Here is an 11818-nt window from a genome sequence, read left to right as displayed (position 1 = left end):
AGAATTCCAAGAATTCAGACTATATTCCCAGTAACTGCCACATCACTTTCTCTGGTAGTAATTTTATTTTTAACTGTTATAACTGGTGATTCCTTTGATGATTTCTGGAAATCCCAGAGGCATTATCACAGAAGTGTGAGATTTAAAGATACATGGTCCTAGCACTAGGAAGTCTGGTTGGCTTTGTTTTTACACTTGAACAATTTGGTACAGATTCAAGGTGACGCTTGAGACATTTACCTTAACATTCTGCTTTACTTTGTTAGAACTGCCATCTTTCTGTTGAAGACCATGTCACTTGATGTGGTGGAATAGGACAGAATCAGCTCTGTTCTCTAGACCAAGAGGGCAGCTTTCATTGCTGACAGAGAACAGGGAAATAAAAGCTAGTGAGATACTGTGATCATCATTAAAGTGACACAGGAATTAGCTAAAATTCTAGTAACTCCAACTGCTTTTAAAATACCCAGTTGTTTTGAGACTTTCCATAAAAACCTTAGGCAAAGGTGGCAGGTATCTCCAAGTGGAATATTCTGATGGTGAAAATTAAGCAGAACATGGCTTTGCTTTAACAACATTTCAGTAATTTCCAATGCATTCAGAATAGTCTTGTAGAAAAACCACATGAAAATGAGATTTTGCAGGTACAGTTTTTTAAATTTCAATTATATTTTTGCATTATCTTCATTTTTTTCCTAGTTTTAATTTAATAGCAGAAATCTTGGCAGTGTTATTTGCTTAATATCCTTAAAACGTTGACTTATATAGCTGGAAAGCATGTAGCATGTATCTGAAGTCATACAGAGTTGAAATTTACATGAAATAGTATTTGTTAATGTTACATTTTGACATTATGCTAAGAACTGTTGACCATATATTTGGAAAGTATTAGAAGATATTCATTCAATGGGGAGAGGGACATGCTACTTAGCAAATTTCTACTGGATAGCCACAGCATTTCAAGTAACTGCTATTTTAAGCATCAAAACCCACAAGAAATATCTATAGAAATATTAAGAAAAGAAAAAACCCTAATGTTAAAAACTAAGGATGCTCATGCATTTTATTACTAATTATTACATTAAGCCAAGCTTTTAGGTTAATAATCTACCAGTTCTTGGGAAAAAGACAAAATATTTCAACATATACATTCAGTTTTTCTGATTTAAAATGAATTCTTTTCAAAGAAGGTAACAGTTAACACTACAGAGGGATTTTTGCCCCTTTGCAATGCTGCAGTTCTGAAACACTAGCTAGAAATAGGACTTCAAGGCAGTGGTGGGAAGCATAAGATGAGTTCAGGAGCTTTCTGTGATTCTGTATCCGTTGAATCATTAGTACTTCTGAAACTCAAGAAAACTGGGTATTGTGTAAAATAGCTTGAGGGAACAGCTTCAGAACATTAAAATACAGTCCACAGGCAGTTTTCTAAAAGAACTCCCTTTTCCATAGTTCTGTCCTCCTTTTTAATATTTTAAGCTACATGCCTTAAGTGATATATGTATTACTTTCCTTTCAGTATACAATTTCTTATACTGCTTTGGTCTGGGGGCCCCAGCACTGCTGTCTGCTCAGTCCATGGGGACCCCGGCACACCTCTGCTACGGTTGCTGCTGTGCCAGGTCGAGCACAGCGTCCTTTGTATGCACTGCTTTCTTCTGCATGGGGTATGGAACATTTCTCTTATAAGCTGTGGGGCTTTGTTCTTATGTTCATAGCTATTCAGAGCCAGAAGTATGGTAGGCACGTGGAAAATACCAGACAGTACCACTGCTGCTTGTCATTAATTGGTGAACTGAGGGGTTAATTTTACCTCTGTTACACTGTTGTAAACAAGGAGTAAACACAGTCTGGTCTATAATGCTAAACTAAGATAAAATACACATGAACAAGAATAGCTAAAGCCTGGAGTTCAGGGCAGGAAGGTAGAAACTTTTAGAGATTTACAATTTTGTTCTTTTAAACAGTAGAAGTTGGAGGCAATTTCCTGTGGTTCATGAGTGGGGGCAAAGACTGAAACCACACCAATCACTTCATCATGGGAGGGGTGGGCTTAGAAAGGCTTGCTGGCTTGTTTGGCTCTCTGTAAAAATCATCTGTAGGGGATTTCTGCCAAGCAACAAGAATGAAAGAGCTCAAGTTAAAGCACAAATATGTGTAGTTTCTTTTGGTTTTACGGTAGTAAAACCTTGTGTACATGGACATATGCATAAGCTAAATAGCAGACAAGTGGACACAGTTTTACTAGTATGCAAAACCACATTCTCACATCAGTGACAGCTTCAAAAAGTAAACCAGATCCTACAAGTATGAAAGGTATTATCAAAAAAAGTGTTTCATACAAAGTCAGTTTTCCTGCTTATTGATTCTGGGAGCCGATTCTCCTCTTTATCCCTCCTTTTTACACCACTGATGCCAAAATATGGAAAACAAGAATACTAACACCGTAAAAAAAATAACAACCCCCTAAATATTTTTAAATGAGCATCAGTGGGTAGAATGTAGACAGAATTCACAATTTCAAAGTGTGCATAAAATACTGTACAGTTCAAGCAATAGAGCACAGTATCATGGTTTCCTAGAATGATCTTTTAACTTAAAGAATTTAACCTTGCTAAAGCAGAATGCAGATGTGAAACAGGTAAATCCTCATAGAACAATACACAGGAGAAGTTCAGCAGTATTAAAGGGCCATAATAGTAACAACAGTGGAACAGTGAAATTACAGTTGCTTAGAAACAGTGTAAGAGTCAAAATCTAGCCTTTTGCATTGTTTTAAACGAAAGCCTGCATGTATGTCATTAGATCATATTGAAAGTGACATTAACAGGATTCAGCCAATGAAGCTGTACTGATATTTATGAAAGGCAGGGCCAAATTCTACCTGAGCTTATATTATACATGCAGTGCTTATTTTGTTTTGCTCTATTCTGACCTAATGGTTGCCTCTGTCATCTGTGATGCTGACTTCATCCTTGACCCCAGCTTGCTTCCATTCCTGTATCTCCTATTGCTGGATCTTACTGCTCTCATTGCTTTACCCATCTATTTTGCTACCTTAATTCTATCCTCACTCGAATCTTTCCTTACAAAAATCTGATTATAGTTATAATTGAAGCTATTTGCTTTCCTAATAGGAAATGCTTGTATTTTGACCTTAATGGTTCTCAGTATAAACATCCAGCAGAAACCTTAAAAATTGATCCACTTAAGCCACATAAGTGTAAAAATATGACCATTTTCATCTTCAGCTATCCCTACCAGCTCTTCATTGATTAAAAAATCTGTTAGGAAGTGTCTTTCTTTTGTTTCTTCCGTGGATTTTCTTGAGACTTCCTTTTCATCTAAAAGCTTGTCTTTACATTCCACTTCTTAGGAAGTAATTTTCATTAGAGCTGTGTGGGTACCAAATGCTGTCAGGTAAGAGATAGCATTGCACACAAGTTTATTTGCATTGATATATATATGAATGAAGATAAAGTCAGTGGCAGATAAGGTCCCATTGGTCAGTGTTATGCAAGAGTGCCCTGGGATAAACAGACTGTGTCCAAAGGGTGTATTTTGGATGGAAAAAAAAACCCAAAAGAAAAATAGGGTTTCAGTTGAGAAGGAATGGTTAGGACACAAAGCCTGTGGCTACAAGAATAATGGATATAATTTAATAATATAATAAAGGGATTGTGATGGTATTCATTTCAACCTTATTTCTTCTCCCTTACTCATAAATCCCTGAAGGAAGACACCCTCCTAAGTTGTATGCTTCCACAACAGCTTAAAGACCCTTGTGGCTAGGACAAACATGAACTTGTCAGCTTTCCCCAGCAATTCCAAATTAAAGCTGTAATGTTCCTGGGAGTTCCCCCCACATTCCCAATTAGCACCATTCTCCATTCTATCCTTTACCAACATTGTTTCTGGAAACTGCTCCTAAGCTGTTTCTGCTATCAAAAATCACCTCACTTTTCTCAGTCCTTCCATCCAGTCCTACTGCTTTTGCGTTTGTCTTCAAGCTTCATATGATAATACCTGTTCCTGAGCAACACCTTTTATTTTGCTAAAAATTCCAGTTAACAGAGGCACAAAAGAGAGTAAGAGATCGCTGTGACAATGAGCAACATCTGAAGAGTGCCATGGACTTGCACAAATGTCAACCAGTGACATCTCAGCACCTGATGTTTGTTGAGTACATGAGCTAGTCACTAGGTAGCTGCAGCTCATACGGACAGAGTGTGAACAGCCACCATTGTCTCCCTCATTGCCCTTTCAGGGATGCTAGTAGCAAGTCCATTTCCAGCTAGGCAAAAGAACTCAAATACCTCCCTGTGTTATTCATAAATTCATTTTCAGTTGTGTTCTTAACATTAGGTATTTTAGAAATGCCTGTTGGACAACAGTAGTACAGCTTTCTCTGGCTTGCTGTTTTCTTAAACAGTGACATTACTTTTGATCTGTTTAACTCATTTCCACATTTTGTGGCTATAAGAGGGAGCAGTTGCATGATCAGCTCACACACTGCTGGAGCAGGTTTGCATACCACAGAGTGAAGAAGAAAACTAAAAATCAAAATGTAATCCTAAAAACCCTGCCCTGGAAAGTTCATATGCAGCCAAACCCTCCACATGGAGCATGCCCACACCAAGGTACAGCGCTGAAGTGTTCCCTCACAGAAGATACGATCCACAAACTCCAAAAATGATGTTGTGTGGGAGGAAGTCCAGAAAAAAAAATGTACTACACACCACCCTGCAGAAACATCCTATGGCAGAAAGCAGGCAAGCAGGTTCAGGCAAGGCAGTGTGACATAGCAAGGTTTTCTCAATTAGTTTCTATATTTAGAGGGATGTTAGAAACTATGGCATTTCAGGACTCGAAAGAGTTCATTTTTCATTTTAAAATGACCATCCTGCTTATCTAACATGCAGAGGTATATGCTGCTTGGTGCTGCTTCTTATCTGTCTGGAGAGAGCTTGTCTCATACACCCAAGTGTGTAACTTGACAGCAGGGTGTCGTGGTTTAACCCTAGCCAGACAGCTTGCTCACCCACTCCCCCCCCCCTTCTTGCCCTCCCCCTACTCCTGGAGGGACGGAGAGGAGAATAAGAAAGAATGCAGCTCCCACGGGTTGAGATAAGAACAGTTTAGTAACTAAGGTATAACACAAATCACTACTGCTACCACCAATAATAATAATGATAAAGGAAATAACAAGGGAAGAGAATACAACACCTCATCACCAGGTGACCGATAACTCGCCCCCCCCCCCGCCTGACCAAGCACTGACTGATACCTCCTCCAACCCTGCAGTCCACTTAGTCCTTCCAGGTAACTCTCCATTACCTCCTGGGCATGACATGCTGTGGTATGGAATACCTCTTTGGCCAGTTTGAGTCAGGTGTCCTGTCTCTCCTTCCTCCCAGCTTCCCCTCCTCCCTGGCACAGCATGAGGCTCACAGAGTCCTTGGCCAAACCAAAATATCACTGTTATCAGCTCTGTTCCCAGCCCGAAAATCAAAACACAGCACTGCACCAGCTACCAAGAAAGAGAAAAATGACTGCTACTGCTAAACCCAAGACACAGGGGAAGCACGGCTCCCATTTATTTGCCAGGGGCCACAGTAGACTAAAAAGATGGCATGATTTTCCATGCAGGGAGGAGAAGAAAAAGCAGCCTCCCCTCATATCACATCTGTGCTAGAACCCACACAGGGCCTTACATATTTTGACACAGAGCTTCACCTGAATGGAAGCCACAGTGGACTTAAACATTATTCTCTGCCAGTCCATAGATGTTGCCACCTTTTCACACAATTAGAAGTCAGCTCATTGTAGTTTCTTGTAACAATGAAGCTCATTTTCATTTCATTACTTGTAGCTGAAAGTAACAAAAAAGGAAAAAAACCTCAGACAATTCTCTTTAAAAATAATTGAATCAGTCAAGTAATAGGAAACTACTCACAAGAGAATTCATCCTTGGAGTTTAATACAGAACAAGCTCTTTAGTGCACCACTACACACCTAAGTAATGCCTTTCCAAGGCATGCTATCCTCTCCTCTTACTGAAGGAAAGAAAAGATTATAATATCCAAGTTCAATAACTGTTATCCCTACAGTAGCTGGTAGGCACTGCAGTAGTATTTGAGACAGCTGAGTTAGAGGTATGTCAACTATTAGCACAAGCAGATTGCAGGGTATTAGTTGCCCCAGGGAAAAACTGAAGCGGCAACAGAAGCAGGCTACAAGTGTATCACAACCCTAACTAATTGTTCTTACTTACTGCTGAGCTGGTAAAGCCCAAAAATCAGGTTACTTAGCTGCCTATGCCAGGATATACAGTTCCTGATTTAAATTCCTGTGTTTTTAGTCCTTGGCCAACTGACTGGGGAGTTTGAACCAGAAGCACATGGTTACATGCAAAGAGAGGTGCCAGGCTGGAAACACACAGGTGAAGACGTACCCGTCCAGAAGGTTTTAGTGGAAAGTCTCTGCTGTACATCTCTGTAATGGAGGAGAGAAGTGATGGAGAGAGGATTGCTGGATTTTTAATTCACTAAAATCCAGCTATACTAATAGTCTTGTGAGGGCACATCGAAAGGTGGCAGCTGTCTTCATGGTGGGAGGGATGCCCAGGGTGAGCAGAACCTCACCAGCCCCAACCAGGGGCAGCCCTCAGCACCCATCTGAGGCTTCCCTGGGCACAGGACATCCCAAGGCATCAACCCCATAGGTTGGCACATATCCATGCAAGGCTGTGGGGAACAGGAGACCAGAACTGTTCCAGCATCACTAAAGCCCCCTCTGGGCTTAAATAGGGTCCTGGGCAGGGTGGGAAGAGGCCCCAGGTGGGGCTGATCAGGGCTGATGAGGCCCATCAGTGCCTCCAGGACCTTGGCAAGTCTAAATGTGTGTAACCACTTCCAACAAAAAAAGGGTGAAAAGTCAACATATTCCTGGTTTCCTCGCTTTGCAGAGCTAGGAGTAAGATTCCCATCCATTTCAATACTCAGAATTAGCATCTGTCCTCTCCCAGGGTGGCAAGTTAGGAACTGCTTATGAATTTTTGGACCAGTAGTTCATCCTTTCCATTCAGGCCCACAAAATGATGTAATGTGCAGGTTAACAACTTATGCTTCCACATTCAGTATGTACTGAATTCCATAGGTGAAACTATACTTGAAGAATACCGTGTGCACATTTTCTGAACTCACTCTGCATTTAATTCTAGCCTTACTAGAATATTGCACATAGTCTGCATTATTTTCTAGATGACATACAAGCTGGTTTAATTTTCAGTTTGAAATGGGGGCACCAGACATACCAAAATTCACATTGCAAGCTTTTTTTCTGCTCCTTTTACTACCCTTTGTAAATAAAGCTTCATAACATGTCCTAGGGGTTAGAATTGGAGTCTACTTTCAAAGAGAATTTTGGTTTTGGCATATCAAATGTCTGTAGCCTTAACAATTTGCTATTCTTGGCTGTAATGCTGTTACAGACACCTCAGCAAACCAGACATTTATACTTGTTTTACTTCTTGTTTTGCCTCTGCTTATTATGAATAATTGTGAACAATACCATGAACAGGCAGCAAATAGACACTGTTAAAGGAATAACTCATCATTACACTGTTGTCTAGAAGATTTAGTTCTGTATTCCACAGGCAGAAGATTAAAGAGTCTGCAGAAAAATGTTTATTGTAATGCCTGTTTTTTAAATCAAACTCCTGAAGTGAGAGTGCTTCAGTATTGATTCTTCTTCAGAAATGAATGCAGTGAGTATTTTAGTGTTAGTGTGTTCAGAACTTAATGTTATCAACATAAATGAAATCTGTGGTATCATAAACAGTGGTTATTTTAGGACTTCTGTAATGCTAACCATTGTGTGAACATGTGTAAAGTAGCACAGAATTAACATACATGATTAAATGTTGCTCTGACCAGCATTATGTTCATGATGACTATGCAGAGTTGAACATTTTTGGCATATCCTTTGCATTCTTGGTTCTGTTGACCAGATGAGGATCCTAAGGTGCAGCACTGGGTGTCTCATGACTCTATTGCTCTATAGGTCTCACGCTTCAACTCCAGAGGGAGAATTCAGAGCCAGTATTTCAAAAAGTGCCTATTTTAACTGCAGTATAGGGACCTAACTTGGACAAAGCAATTTACACAAACTTAAGCACTTCAGTCTCTGTAACTTGCTGAAGAAAATCCTTAGGTCCCTAAATTCCCCCTGCTGCATACATGAAGAGGCTGATGCCTTGACTAAGCAGGGCATCAGGGCATCCCTGTTCTGCCTGACCCCATTGGGAGGTTACAGACCTGGCTGTCCCAAACCAGGGTTTGTTGCCAGGGCTCAGCCTCTTTCACAGCACAGGTAGAACTGAGTTCACTACAGGAGCACACTGACTGGGGTCTGTACCTGAAGGGAATATCAAGTGCTGGACACTTAGTGGTGGTTTCGAAGCCTGCCGTTTCAGGCTGTCAATTGTGCTGTCACACACACAGTTAATCCTCAGTCTGCAGAGCAGATCCTCTGCCATTTTGCACAAAGTGCCTCTACCAAGGAGAAATACATAAGGAAAGAGTATTTCATCTGGATAACCCAATGTTTCCATTACAATCACATAATGTCTAATTATGTACTCCATAAATCTTCATATTTTGTTATGAAGCTCATAATAACAAAGTCTGATAAATAGATTATTTCCCCTGGCTACTACCAATTGAGTAGAAAACATACTTATTTATGAAGCTTTATTAATAAAATCTGAATAATTCAAACAGCTTCTTCAGTGAAGAAACAGCAGTAGAGTATATTCTTATTTGCATATAAATGAAATGATGCCTTAGTGTCAGAGTGAAGAATTAAATAATAGGAATTTTTACAGTGCAGTCCTGACAGCCTCATAAATATTATGGTCGTAAGTTGCAGTTTCCTAAAAATCTCATTTTATCTTTTATTACAAAAATATGACCAAAGGGCCGAGTCCTCCTCATTTTATATGTGTGAGTATTCCCAGTGACAACACAATTACTCAGTAAGTGAGGTTACCAGAGTCAGCTTTATGTCAGATAGATGGAGCAAAAGCACAGTGTTATCTACAGATCTATTAGGAGAACATAACCTCTTATTTAACGATGAGAAAAGCCTCGTGTGATGATAAAATACTGAGAACAACAAAGAAAACGGCAGCTCTGCGTTCAAACAGATGCTCCAAGTAAAGAAAACAGGCAACATAGGGAAAGGCAGAGGAAAAGCACTTTGCTCATAGCTGTAAGGTGCCAGTTGTCCCTTTAGTTACCCAAGTACCAGTTTAGCAAAGCCTAATGTTCCTGTTAGACTGTGAGCAAAACCTGCAGCAACTCTAAGAACATTCAAATGACTCTGAATGGCTTGTTGCTGCTGAGTAAAGCTTTGGCTTTGTCTATTCTGATTTGTTCTAAAGGCTGAAGAAGTCTCTGAAGTGCAGCCCTGACTGGCTGGAGAGAGCTAAGCTGGATGAAGTGTTTTCTCCTCAAGGACAAATAAAGGTGAGGGCCGGGGACACTGCGTCAGAAACTTCTCTGAGGACTGCAGAGCAGCTCAGCAGCTGGGACAGAAATCCCCATTACCTGCCAGTGATGTTTTCCTGGCCACAGTGCTGTGCAAGTGGGTCAGGATAGTCAAATATGGAAAAGGTGTACATGGAAAGGAAAGCTAAACCTGGGGTGGTTGGAGGAACATAATTATTTATAGAGATTCTGAAGAGTTTACGAAGTATAGAAATTTATGTATGAAGCCTAGAAGAGAGGGACTATGTGAGCATGTAGTTTGATCTCCTGTAAATTACAAGCAGTTGCATCTAACCCTAAACTGAGCCTGCTGCACTCAAACACAACACAGCCTGCATTTGGCTGGCCTGTGTTTTCCGGGGAGGCATCAAGCCTCAGTCTGAAGGCATCAAGAGCCAAGGAACCAACCACAGCTCTTGACTGTTCCAAGGATTTATTTACTGTCAGTGGTTCTGAATCAGGTACTGAAGACTATTCTATTTTCATTTGCTTGATTCCAGTCGCTAGGCGTTACCCCTTCACACTGCACTCTTTGCTAGGTTCAGGTGGCCCTTTTATTCGGTATTTTTTCCTGTGCATTAATGTATACACTGTTACCAACTCTCTTTGATCCAGTGAATAGGTTAAGATTTCAGTATCTTCAATTACATGGCATTTTCTCTGACTCCAGATCATACTGTAGCTCTCCTCTACACTCAGTATCCATCTTGCAATGTGAGCATCATGACTGTGCACACCATGCTCTAATCACCCTCAGAATTTGCACAAACAGGTAAAAACTGCCACCATGAAAATTGGCACTCCAGCTATAGGCTAAGGTTTGCATAAGCCCTTTTTGCTACAGTAAACTCATCAGTCTTTTTCAAACTTTGCTTTGTGGAGGAGAACCTGCATTCTTTATTCCAGGTATGCCTTCTATTGATTTTATTACAGCATACTTTGTTTGATTGAGGCACAGTTTAGAAAAGGTCAAGAATTCCACTGCATCTTTGCCTGAGGTAATTTTTCTATCTATTTTTAACCCCTTTAAATAGGCTGTGTTCTAGTATGTTTCCTGACACCACAGTAATTCCTTGACATTTCAGATACAAGTGATCAGAAAACACTGGCAGAGACAGTCACTGCCACATCCCAGTGCATTACTGTAGGGCTGCAGAGCTCTGGGAAGTGCTCATCTGCATGTGAGAGCAAAGCTGGCAATCTCAGCTTCCTGCAAAGTGGTTAAGGTATGAAAATGGAAAATGAGAAACAGAAAAAAGGACTTTAGTCCCACGGTTTTCAAATCAATCTCTTCATGTTAGTGCAAGACTCATGAGTCCTGAGTGATTGAATTTGACAGGATTCCTAAAGGGCACAACAGCATGAAGAGATTTGTCTCAACCTGGTGCTAAAGAGAACAAAATTTTGCTGCAGACTTGTATTGCCTAACAAAAAGAGGAATTAAAAGTTGGAAAGCATGTGGCATTTAGGCTAATGAAGACTGAATAATACATTTAACAGTCTATACTATGACTAAAATTGAATTTTTATATACATGTGTATAAGTATATATATATATTTGTGCTGTCAGGGTAAGAACCACTTTCATTTGCTCATTTGTAAATAGATTGATTTCTAATTCTAGGCTGCTTCTACTGATTTAACTGACCCAGGAAAGGTTAATAGATGTGCTCTAGTGTCAGCAGGGATGCTTTTAGATCTGTCACCAGAAAGAAAAAGTTGGATTGAGATATGGATTCTGGCAGCAGAGGATGCAATCCACAGCAATGTTTGGAACCTTTCCTGGCAAGCTCCCAGAAGTGGGGTTTGGCAATTGCTTGTCAGCTGCAAGGAATATTCTGCATGGCCCTGGCTTGTCATTTGGCTTCTCATCCTTTAGATCCAACCAAGATAAATTGAGGTATTGCAGGGAAAGAAACCACAAGTAGGCAGGGTTTAGATCAGAAGACATAATGAAATGGCTTTCTCCCTGTGTATGAATGCAACCTAAGTGATGGGGATAAAGGCGGTATGGATACGACTAACAGAGCACTGCCAGTAATGGAGCTGTACAGAAATGCTGACAGTTCCATATTGCACAGGATGGGATGGTTCAGTAGAGGATTCAGAAATCACTACGGGTCAGATTGTCCCAAGAGGTTAATTCAGAGTGACCGTAACTGTCACCAGCACTAAGACAAGCACTCACAAATGTTTATGCTGCCCTTCTGACTTCCATAAGATTACCTGGATAAAAGCAAGAGGGGAATTTGGCCTGCAGTATTTTG

Source organism: Neopsephotus bourkii, unplaced genomic scaffold (genome assembly GCF_033783945.1).
Source record: "Neopsephotus bourkii isolate Nb327-2 ecotype Australia unplaced genomic scaffold, CSIRO-AGI_Nbou_v1 NB_1768, whole genome shotgun sequence".
Taxonomy (NCBI): Eukaryota; Metazoa; Chordata; class Aves; order Psittaciformes; family Psittacidae; genus Neopsephotus; species Neopsephotus bourkii.
This window is presented reverse-complemented; position numbering follows the sequence as displayed.